This window comes from Macrotis lagotis, chromosome 1 (assembly GCF_037893015.1).
Source record: "Macrotis lagotis isolate mMagLag1 chromosome 1, bilby.v1.9.chrom.fasta, whole genome shotgun sequence".
Classification (NCBI taxonomy): domain Eukaryota; kingdom Metazoa; phylum Chordata; class Mammalia; order Peramelemorphia; family Peramelidae; genus Macrotis; species Macrotis lagotis.
In genome coordinates, this window is record NC_133658.1 from 489,533,112 (window position 1) to 489,545,198 (window position 12,087).

Sequence of the window (12,087 nt, forward strand, 5' to 3'; positions counted from 1 at the left end):
GCCAAGTGCATAATTAATAATAATAGTAATAATAGTGATAATTATAATAGCTAACATTTATATTGTGTTTACTATGTGCCTGATCCTGTGTTAAGTGTTTTGCAATTATCGTGTCATTTGATCCTCATGACAACCCAATGATGTGTTATTATATCCATTTTACAGTTGAGAAAACTGAGGCAAATAGAGGTTTGATTTTTTTGAGTGTCTTTCCCAGAGTAATACAGTTAGTAAGTGTCTGAAACTGAATCTAAACTCAGATCTTCAGATCCCGTCATCTACCCACTTTGCCACCTGGGTGGCATGGGTGGACTTCTCTGCAATTTTGATGGGCATCTCTCCTCGGAATATTTCAGTAGACCTCTCTGTGGAGGAAAGAGGCATCTGTGTATAGTGGTAAAAATGAACCAAGCTAAGATTTGATGGAATTGATTTATTCTATAAATCCACAGAACAGGGAACTTAAAAATAATGATCTCTGGAATTCCCACATGTCTTCATTGAGCCATGTAACATCTGGGGTTATAAAAGGGGTTCTTAACTTGAAGTTCATGAACTTGTTTTTAAAAGATAGCTTTTGAAAGCTATATTTTACTATAATTGGGTTCTTTTGTAACCTAATGTGTTTTATTTTCTACATTTAAAAGACTTGTTTTAAGAAAGGGTCCATAGGCTTCATCAGATTGATAAAGTGATCCATGACACAGAAAAGGTTAAAAGCTCCTAGGTTTGAACCTGGGTCCCAGACTCCTATTACAGTGTTCTTTAATGTGTATTTACCTTTAGTGAGGCACAGGATCTGCGCAATATAATTGTTACAAAATAGTCCTTGATTTATCTTTTTTACGTTCCATTGTGTAGATTTTAAAAAGTACTAATGATACAGATTACACTGAAAAGTGTGGGTGCACATACACATTATTAAACGTTTACCAGCACCCCACTATATTGCTCTATAAACACTACTTGAGTACATCAGGGGTACAGTAGGAGGCTCAGGGAGTAAAGTTATCACCAGACTGGAAGCCTGGTGACAATAGGCTAATAATAAGGGAAAGAGAAAAGAAGCATTTTATAGTGCCTACTATGTGTCAGACACATTTAATTCTAATGATAACTGGCACTTACATTGTGCTTTAAGGTTTGAAAATATGTTATCTCATTTGTGCCTCATGACTCCCCTCAATACCACCAATGACCCTTGTAAAATCCAAACCACTAAGTCTTTTTGGTCAGATTAATTGTATTATGTGTTTTTCCGTAATTAATAAAGTTATTCACTGAGTACTTACTATGTGGTTAGTCCTATATTAGGTGTTTTATGGGGATGTAGCTAATTGTAAAACATGATTGATCTCCTTTCCTCATGCAGCTTGCAATCCAGATGGAAAGATTTTTTTAAAATATGGAAATGACACAAGACAATACATCAATAAGTGAAAAACCTTTCCTTACAATCTATATGGTATGGATGACAGCTTAGTAGGTGTGGCCAGGCAGGGACTAGAATCAGAAGGCCTGTAATAAAATAGATTCTCAAGTCAAGCATAAGGTTAAGAAGAATATGGATAATGGCAATCAAGAATAGTCAAGGGGGCAGCTAGGTGGCACAGTGGATAGAGCATCAGCCCTGGAGTCAGGAGTACTGAGTTCAAATCCAACCTCAGACACTTAATAATTACCTAGCTGTATGGCCTTGGGCAAGCTACTTAACCCCATTTGCCTTGTAAAAACCTGGGAAAAAAAGGAATAGTCAAGAGATAAGATCAGAAGTCAAGTGCTCTAGACAGTCTAGGAGTAGACAGTCTTTAGCAGTCATCAAATTATTTAATTATTTAATACATGATAAAATTTTTTAAAGTTTTCTTGATGCCTTTTATAACTTGGCAGGGTTGCTAGGTGCTACAGTGGATAGAGCACTAGACTTCAGAGTGAGGAATACCTGAGTTCAAATCCATCTTCAGACACCAGTTTTATTACCCTAGGCAAGTCACTTCACCCAGTTGACCCAATTTCTAGATCTGTCAAGTGAACAGGAGAAGGAATTGGCAAACCACTTCACTATTTTTGCCAAGAACACCCCAAATGGGGTCACTAAAAGTTGAACCTGATTGAACAACAGCAACAACTTTTATAATTTGATGCTTCTTTATACAGTTTATACAATTTATGCAATAATTTCCCAATGATCCCACCACTGGCAATAATTCAGTCTATAATCATTTTGTTAAGCATTGCTGTATATCAGACCCAGTGCTAGGTACTGGAGGTAGGACATAAACACTGGACCTATGATTTCATTCATTTAAGGAACTATCAGATGAAGTACCACTCTTTACGCATTCAGGTCAATAACTTATGGTCTTAAAGAATTGCCAGAAAATTAATACAGAAAGTGACTTGCCCAGAATTCATCTCATAATCAATATGTATCAATGGTATGATCTAAACTCAGATCTTCCTGGTCCTGAAGTCAGTCCTCTATTCATTATAACATATGTTGTAGAGGCCTTGAAGATGTAGAAATTTTTAAAAATGAATTTCTGTGCCTTCAGGGAATTTATATTCTGTTAGGGGAAATGCATTTATATATGAATGTGTATACATATATATGGATAAATACACATGCATACATACATATTTGTGTCTATGTGTACCGACACAAAAGAATATACAAGATAATTTTTTCAGGGTAGGCAATAGCAACTGAGACCAGTAGGAAACATATAGAAGGTGAAAATGAAGAATTTTATGAGACAGTGGTGAAGAGAGGCAAAGTTCTAAGCACATCAAATTACTACCACCACCACCACTGAAGTCCTCCTTGTCCCAAAGGAAAACAAGTAGAATGTACAATAAATAAAGGATCTGTCTATTCAGGGGAGGGAGGAATTGCTTACTTACTTGCTCTGAGCCACTTACTAGTTATTAGACTTTGAGAATTCTTTTTGCTGTCTGAGACTCATTTTCTATATCTATAAAATGGGAGTAATAGTACTTGAACTATCTCGACCTCACAAGGGTGTTGTGAGAAAAATTGTATGAAAATGTGCATTGTAGAGCAGGTGAGATTTGAGCTAAATTTCAAAGGATAAGAATTTAAAGACTCAGAAGGAAGAGGGCAACATAATTACAGGCAGGGGAAATAATACATGCCCAGTTTTGAATATTAGCATAGCATTTTTTTCTTTCATTAATTTTTGTTGTTGCACAATCATCTTGGTTACTTTTTTAAATCATTTTTTTAAATTGGAGTTACAAATTCCCTCTCTCCCACATTATCACCTCTCCAACCCATTTGGGTAGGTTATATATGAAAAATTAAAGCATTGTATTTTAATGGAAAGAAGAAAAAATTTTTAAAGGTTATTCTTAGGGGCGGCTGGGTGGCATAGTGGATAAAGCACCAGCCCTGGAGTCAGGAGTACCTGGGTTCAAATCTGGTCTCAGACACTTAATAATTACCTAGCTGTGTGGCCTTGGGCAAGCCACTTAACCCCATTGCCTTGCAAAAAAAAAAAAAAAAAAGTCATTCCTTTTCACTTGTCTGCCTTTGCCTTCTTTTCTTGTTGCCAGTTCCCAGAACAGAACTGAACTAGTCTGTATGTCCAGGTTGTAGCTATCTTGTTTCCTGCCTCTGTGGTTTTCTCTTACTGACATCCTACACATCTTTCAAAGATCTCCTGTCTTTCCTTGAGTGTATCCCCCATTGGAAGTGATCCTTTTCTCTTAATGTGTGCAGAACTTTATAATTCTCTCTCTACCTCTATCTCTCTATCTCGGTCTCTCTCTCTTTCTCTCCCTCCTCTCTCTCTCCCCCCACAAAGAAAGATTTGTGCATGTGTATATAAAGCACCTAGTATGCATCAGACACTATGCTAATTTCTGGGAATGCTAAGTGCTGAGAAAAAAGAAAGACATAGTCCCTTCTCCTTTGGAATTCACGATGCAGCCCAGCTCTAATTGAAGGATAATATTCCCTGACCTCTCCACACATGTTATGTTTTCCTACTATTATGTCTTTTTTTATGTCACTACCTCTGCTGGGAATGTCTCTTCCTCTTCTCCACCTGTATAAGTCCTATTCATCCTTCAAGTCTCTGCTCAAATCCTACAACCTCTTATAGCCTGTTTTTAAATCCTTTCTTAACCATAATGGTATCTCCTGTTAAATATTTATAACAACACAATTTGGCATTGTATTTTGGCAAGTGCATGCCATAATGCCTTGCACAAAGTTGATGACAAATAATTTTTGCATGAATGAATAATCAGACCAGGGGTTCTTAACATAGGGTTCTTAACCTTGGTTTTAAAAAATATTCTGAGAACTGTACCTCAATAGCATCATTTCCTTTGCAATCTTAAGTATTTTATTTTAGGCTTTTAAAAATGTCATTCTGAGGGGCAGCTAGGTGGCAATGGATAGAGCACTGGCCCTGGAGTCAGGAGACCATGAGTTCAAATTCGACCTTAGACACTTAATAATTACCTAGCTGTGTGGCCTTGGGCAAGTCACTTAACCCCACTGCCTTGCAAAAACCAAAAAAAAAGAAAAAAATGTCATTCTGAGAAGAGGTCTGTAGACTTCACCAGACAACCAAATTGGTACAGGACCTCCCTTCCCCCCCCAAAAAAGTTAAAAACAAAAACCTCTGGATTAGATGAATGGTCTTATATTCTTATCTGAGTTGTAAACTGCCTTAGGGTATGTACTTTGCACATTTTAAGTATTCAATAAATTTATAGATGGATGACAATATTCATATCTGTGTTGTAGCATGCTGCTCACTTCTAGCAGAGATCATCCAACAATCTTTTTGTTTGTAAAGGCCAGGAATTCCTTCCCCTTTCTGCTAGTCATTTGTTGCACACCTTCATTTTCCTCTAACTGAATGTTGTCAGTTTTTCCTGTTCTTCCACTCTCTTATCTTTCCCTCCTTATATCTCTCTCTCTCCCAAACTTTACCTGTATTCACTACTTCTTGGTCTATTCCTTGAAAATACAAATTATTAAAGTATGAAAAAATGCTACTTTGTTGCCCTCCCTTCTACCAGTTGTAATTAGCCTCTTTATCCAAAAGAATATGCATTGGAGTTATTTGTGAAGTCAATTTGGCTTTGATGATCTGAGTTGATCCTAGTTTTTTTAAAAAAAAATCTAACATGCTAGCTTGTGAACATGCTAAGTATGCTAACTCTGTCAAAGATTTGCACCTATATTTCAAATCCTAAGGTGTTGCTGTTGTTGCTACTATCATAAACTCCCTCACCCATCTGGGTCAACAGTATTACTTTAGCAAGTTGAAGCTCTGTGATGGGTCCCAATGAGTATAAACATCACAGACCTTTGTTCAAGGAAGTGTCTGGCAGCAAAACTTAAGTGTAACTAATACCTTGGAAAACTTGAAGGTGAATTATCAGTAATTTATCAGTTACCTATTGGGTGCTGAGAATGGAACTACATGCTAAAAAGGAATAAAAAAGAAAATATATTGTCCATATTTTGGGGAACTAGGAAGAGATAGATATATAAGATATGACAACTGAAAATAAAAAACACTTTCCTACAAGAGTAAAATGCCCAGTGGAATAATGACCATATAAGTAAGATCTGAGGGACTGAGAGTAGAGGAATGATCAGAATGGGATGAGAGGAGGAGAGTTAGCTGAATTTTAGTTGTGAAAAGACTATGCATAAGAAGTGATAGACTCTTCAGTCACTGAGGAGAGGGGAGTAGGAAGGGAGGGTGGTAGACAAATGTGTAACATAAATATGCAAGCAGATGAATGTTGAAAAACTTCCATAACAAGTAATTGGAAAAATAAAATATCTATACAAAAAGAAGTGGTAGATATAATTGACAGTGATGACTATGTCAAAGCCTCAATATCTATCAGAGTCTCTGAGCCTGAAAAAATTACATGATATTTGCTCTAACTGGCTTTTTGAGCCAAAGTTCTCCTCTTATTGTCATTCTTTCAAACTCTTTTGTCTTAATTTTGTCTTTACTCTGAAAAAAATCAGTTGAAAACTTGAATGTGCAAGTACCTGTAAGTACTCAAAAAATTGTGTATACCAAGGACTTTGGACAACAAACTTTTTTTTTTTTTAAATGGCTCACTTTTAATAGGTGAGCGTTTTTCCCAGGAGTGGTTATGGATTTGTACTCAAGCATCCTTACTCTTTAAGTCTTTATTTCTAACCTTAAGTTATGTTCATTGGGTAATAGAACTAATGGCAGTTAGAACCTCAGTGTTTCTACAATTCAACCATCCCATTTTGCAGATGAGGAAAGTAAGATCCAATAGCAGGTGTTTAGGAAATAGCACTGGGTGGCTTGGTGGATAGAACACTGGATCTAGAACCAGGAACACTCGCCTTTGTAAATTCAAATCTAATCTCAGACAATTATTAGCTATGTGATCTTGGGCAAGTTGTATAGCCCTATTTGCCTCAGTTTCCTCATTTGTAAAATGAGTTGAAGAAAGAATGGCAAACCACTCTAGTATCTCTGCCAAAAACCACCCAATCATGTCACAGAAAATCAGATATAACTGAAAAATGACTTAACTGCAAGTCAGGCTTCAGGAATGCTGGAGCCTGTAACTGTAAATGTATAACCTCATTTTTTCCTCACTGATAAGCAAATGAGTTAATATTATTACTAATAACATTTAAGTTTGAAAAATGCTTTACAAACTTTATCTCATTTGATCCTCACAAAAACTCTCTAAGGCATATGCTATTGCAATCCTCACTTTATAGATTTTAAAATTTATGCAGGCAGAAGTGAAGTGACTTGCCTAGGATCACAGAGCTAGGAAGTATCTGAGGCAGAATTTGAACTTGTCTTCCTAACTCTAGATTCAGTGATTATCCATAGTTCTTTAACCATCTAACCACCTATTATGAAGATACAGCAGCAATGTCCATTCTATCCAATGCTGTCCTAGAAAATGCAGAACCATGCCTTGCTATGCTTAAAATTCACCTAAAAAAAATCTCTATGCCACCATTATTTGATATGAACCCAAATTATTTTTTTGCAGAAACCACACCAACTGATAATATTGACAAATTGGTAGGGTTTTGGGGGGCAGTGGGAGAACAGGGCTCAATGATATAATAATAATAATAATAATAATAATAATAATAATAATAATAATAATAATAATAATAATAAAACATCAGAACTTGCCCACTTCCTTCTCACCCCATTCCATAATCTCTCTGACCTTTGCATTTCAACTGATTTCCTGAAGTGAACATGAGGCTAAGGGGACTTTTTTCTCTTCTTGATATCTATCAGAAGAGGCTCATTTTGACTCTTCCCTAAGAAGTCTAAGAAGCAGCTTTATTTTATTTTTAAGTATCAGATTGGGAGAATTATGAAATATTTCTTGATAGAAAAATTTTCCCTCAAAATTAGCCCAAATTCTCTTTGTTCAATATTTGAAGCTTGTGTTAAGAAGAAGAAATTTGTCTAATTTTGAAGTTAAAAGGCTTATGAATGTACCCAGTGGCATTAACTTGGTACTTGTTAAATATATGTCTGCCTCCATGATCTAGTAATCAGATCTTAAACATGGAGCTTTTTATATAAACAGGTACATAGCACTGTTCTGCTGTGTGTACTTATAGCACTGTTCTGCTATGTACACTTCAGTTACTTGGTGACCTGATTATTGAACATTGTAGACAGAATTTAAAACAGGGTTTTTAGAAAAATAAACCCTATATAGCAATTCTGATTTAAAATTTGAAAATCTTTTTATAAACTTTTTTTTTACTTCAGGTAATTAATTAAATGAAAGTCTAAGTTAAGGTGCTCTTGAGCACTAGAATGTTGTTTTACCAAGTGCCACAGTATTGGGAGTAGATTTGAGACTGGGGAGGATATTTAAGCCCTTGTATTTTGGCAAAAAAACAGAGACCTTGGTGTATAAAGAGAGAACTTGTCTTCCTTGTCTCCCACCCCTTCAATGTTTGCCTGGGGAAGGTTAAGGGAGCCTGGAAAGGGACTCAACAGATCTTAGATTTATGATTGAAAAAGATGTTAAAAGTTATCTAACTGATCTCCTTATTTATAGATATGGAAACTGATAGCTAGAGAGATTAAGTTAGTTACTCAAAGACAAGCAGGTAACAGCCTCTTGGGATTCAAACTCAAACTGTTTGATTCCAAACTTAATGCTCTCTTCACTATATCATATTGTCTTTATCCAGACTTTAAAATTTCTAGGTTTATTTTGGTACCTATTAAACATGTTTATTTTATTTTCATGAGAGTTGGCAAACTCATACACACAGACCATCAGCACAGAACAACCACGTTAATAGAGAAATAACCTAAAAATAATCTGTTTGCATCAAATAAATGATTATTCACAAAAGTTTGCTTATAAAATCTCTGTCTACCATGGTCCCCAAAATCTTGTGTCCCTTGTTCAGAGCCAACCTGCTTCCCCTCCCCAATAACAATCTAGAAAAGTTGTGCCTACCATGCTTAAAACTATAAAAAAATGTAGATGTATGTAAAAATAAACATTCACTGAAGGACATTTTTTGATGTAGTTTTTATCATACCTGAAAAAAAGATTGGGCAGCTAGATACAGTACAATGGATACAACACCAAGCCTAGAGTCAGAAAGACTCATCTTCCTGAATTCAAATCCAACCTTAGACATTTAGTGCCTGTGTGACCCGGGCAAGTTATTTAACCCTATTTGCCTCAGTTTCCACATCTATAAAATGAGCTGAAGAAAGAAATAGATAACTATTCTGGTATCTTTTCCAAGAAAACCCCAAATGGAGTCATGAAGAGTCAGACAGCACTAAAATGACTGAACTACTTCTATATTATTATCAAAACCCCCACATCCTAATTTGATCTGGAACAGTGAAAAATTTGACCCTACACAGCATGGTACTTTATAAGCCAGTTTTATCTTTTGTTAAGAAGCATTGCATTAGTGTCATTTTGAGGTAGTGTTTACTCTTTTCTGGGGACCTTCCTCTACAATGACTTTATTATGTAGACTGGGATTCAGAAAGACATGGGTGATAGGAGACAAAAGAGAATGCTCTCATCTTTCCTAGGTGACCATCTTCAACTGGTTAAAAAATTGATTTTCCTTCAATTGCAAACTGTGAGAGATGGACTATGGCTATATTTTTGTAGAACATGCTCTAGGGAAAGCATCAGAAATTTTCTTTGGGCTCCAAGTTGACACAGAAAAGGGGCAAGAAAGGAGGAAGTAACTCAAAAGGAAGAGAATGACTGTAAATGGTGAAATAAGATTAAGTTGGAAACTTGAAAGTGGTGGATGTGCCAATAAGTTTTATACTTCCAAGGTAACTAGAATTAAAGCAGGCAGTAAAGGCAGAGAAGAAAGGATGATTGGATAGGGGTGTTAATTGACAGGAAACAGTAAAAGAAACATTTGAAACAGAGACTTCTCAGGAGAGTTTTGTTTTGTTTTTAGGATGCAAACTAAGGAAAAAATGTAGACACAGAAGAGATAGAGCCAAATGAAATAGCAACCCCAAAGACTGAGTGTGAATCCTACTTCATGTTTGGATTTTGGTGACACATTTGACAGTCTTTCAGGAAATTTAACTTCCCAGATTGCTCTTCAGGCTGTTTTTTTTAAATATATTTGACATTTATTTCCTGGTTCAGAAGAGGGAGTGCTAAATCAAGTACTCTTGCAAATCATAAGGACATTAGGGAAATAGAAAGGAATCCCACAACATGAGAATATTGACAATGCCAGAGAGGTGACTCCATTGCTCCTTTGAAGATTACCTTCCATCCCCATTACTAACATCACAAAGTATAGAAAACTGAGTCTGATATCAGGAAGATGTGAGTTCAAGTGTGAACTCAGACACTTACTAGCTGTGTGACTACAAGCAAGTCACTAAACCTGCCTTTGTCTCAGTTTCCTCAATTGTGAAATGGAGGTAATAATAGCACCTACCACCCAGGATTGTTTTGAGGATCAAAAGAATAAAGAAAGCATGTAATACCTGCAACATAACAGGGCACTTAATAAATGCTTATTCCCTTCTATTCTTTTCCAGTTAGTAACCTTTCCTCAAAGTTTCACTCAATCATTATCTATCATCCAATCAAAATTTTGGTAGCTGTTTTCTATTAACCCTTCCTGCTTTCCTCAATAAATTCAATGCCAGGCTCCCAATTTTTTTCCTCTGCTTTCAACTCCTTATGCTCTGTCTAAATCTGATATTCTTTAATAGAGAATTAATATCTCTGCTCTATATTTCTTTTTTTTTTGGCAAAGCAATGAGGTTAAATGACTTGCCCAAGGCCACACAGCCAGGCAATTATTAAGTGTCTGAAGTGAATTTGAACTCAGGTCCTCCTGACTCCAGGACCCGTGCTCTATCCACTTCGTAACTGAATTGCCCTGATCTATATTATTGATCAAAAATTGTTCTATCAGTCTCTAGTTGAGGTTTGAAATGTTGGCTTCTACGCTCCTAAAGGTCTCCTTCTCTATTGTTATAAATCTGAAGGTAAGCTCTGTCTGTATAATACAATATTAGTCCCCCTAATTACCTCTCCACAGCTTTGTAAGAAAAAACAATCAAAATCAAGACCAACCTGAGAAGGCAAGAAACTACTCTGGTTATCTAGATAAGAATATGAAAAAACTCTTATACTTGTAAATGTTTTTGAAAGATTTTATTTATTTTGAGTTTTATAATTTTCCCCCTAATCTTACTTCCCTCCCCCCACCCCCCACAGAAGGCAATTTGCCAGTCTTTACATTGTTTCCATGGTATCCATTGATCCAAACTGAATGTGATGAGAGAGAAATCATATCTTTAAGGAAGAAACATAAAGTATAAGAGACAGCAAGATCAGACAATAAGATATCAGGTTTTTTCCTAAATTAAAGGTAATAGTCCTTGGTCTTTGTTCAAACTCCATAGTTCTTTCTCTGGATACAGATGGTATTCTACATTGCAGACAGCCTCAAATTGTGCCTGATTGTTGCACTGATGGAATGAAGGAGTCCATCAAGGTTGATCATCACCCTCACGTTGCTGTTAAGGTGTACAGTGTTTTTCTGGTTCTGCTCATCTCATTCAGCATCACTTCATGCAAATCCCTCCAAGTTTCCCTGAATTCCTATCCCTCCTGGTTTCTAATAGAACAATAGTGTTCCATGACATACATATACCACAGTTTGCTAAACCATTCCCCAATTGAAGGGCATTTACTTGATTTCCAATTCTTTGCAACCACAAACAGGGCTGCTATGAATATTTTTGTATAAGTGATGTTTTTACCCTTTTTTATCATCTCTTCAAGGTATAGACCCAGTAGTGGTATTGCTGGATCAAAGGGTATGCACATTTTTGTTGCCCTTTGGTCATAGTTCCAAATTTCTCTTCAGAAAGGGTGGATGAGTTCACAGCTCCACCAACAATGTGATAGTGTCCCAGATTTCCCACAACCCTTCCAACAATGATCATTATACTTTCTGGTCATATTGGCCAGTCTGAGAGGTGTGAGGTGGTACCTCAGAGAAGCTTTAATTTGCATTTCTCTAATACTTATAACATTTCAGAATAGGAGACATTCCAATGTTAATATGTCCATATCATATCTAATAACAACATAAAATATTGTCAGAAAAGAAGATAGTAGTCCTGTGCTAATTGGATCTTTGTAAGTTCTGACATAGAACAGATGTTATGAATGGGTTTGAGAATCATAAAGAAAATCATAAAAGAATCATATGCACAAAAGTGTGATCTGATAGGTTGGTCATCAAAATTTTATGGATTTTGCTTAAATTCTATAAATATTGCTTTTTAAGTATGCCATCCACTCATGGGCTTTTGGTAAGATTCTCAAGAATAAAACTTCATTTATAAAACTAACTTTGCTATTTCAGTTTAGTCTAAGAAAACTATGGTTATACTCATACTAAGGGACTTCAACGTACATAATCTTAAAAACCCTACCCTCCTAATTCCTCAGCTACTCATTTCCTATGAAACTACTGCTGCACTACACTTTAGCTACATACAGAGGGTTTTATTC

General features: G+C 36.0%; 1 protein-coding gene across 5 annotated transcripts in view; it reads left to right on the plus strand.

Moving 5' to 3' along the window:
• The window catches only part of NPAS2 (neuronal PAS domain protein 2), a 258,956-nt gene that overhangs the window by 179,967 nt on the left and 66,902 nt on the right, over positions 1-12,087 (plus strand). The gene's annotated exons all lie outside the window — the stretch shown is intronic.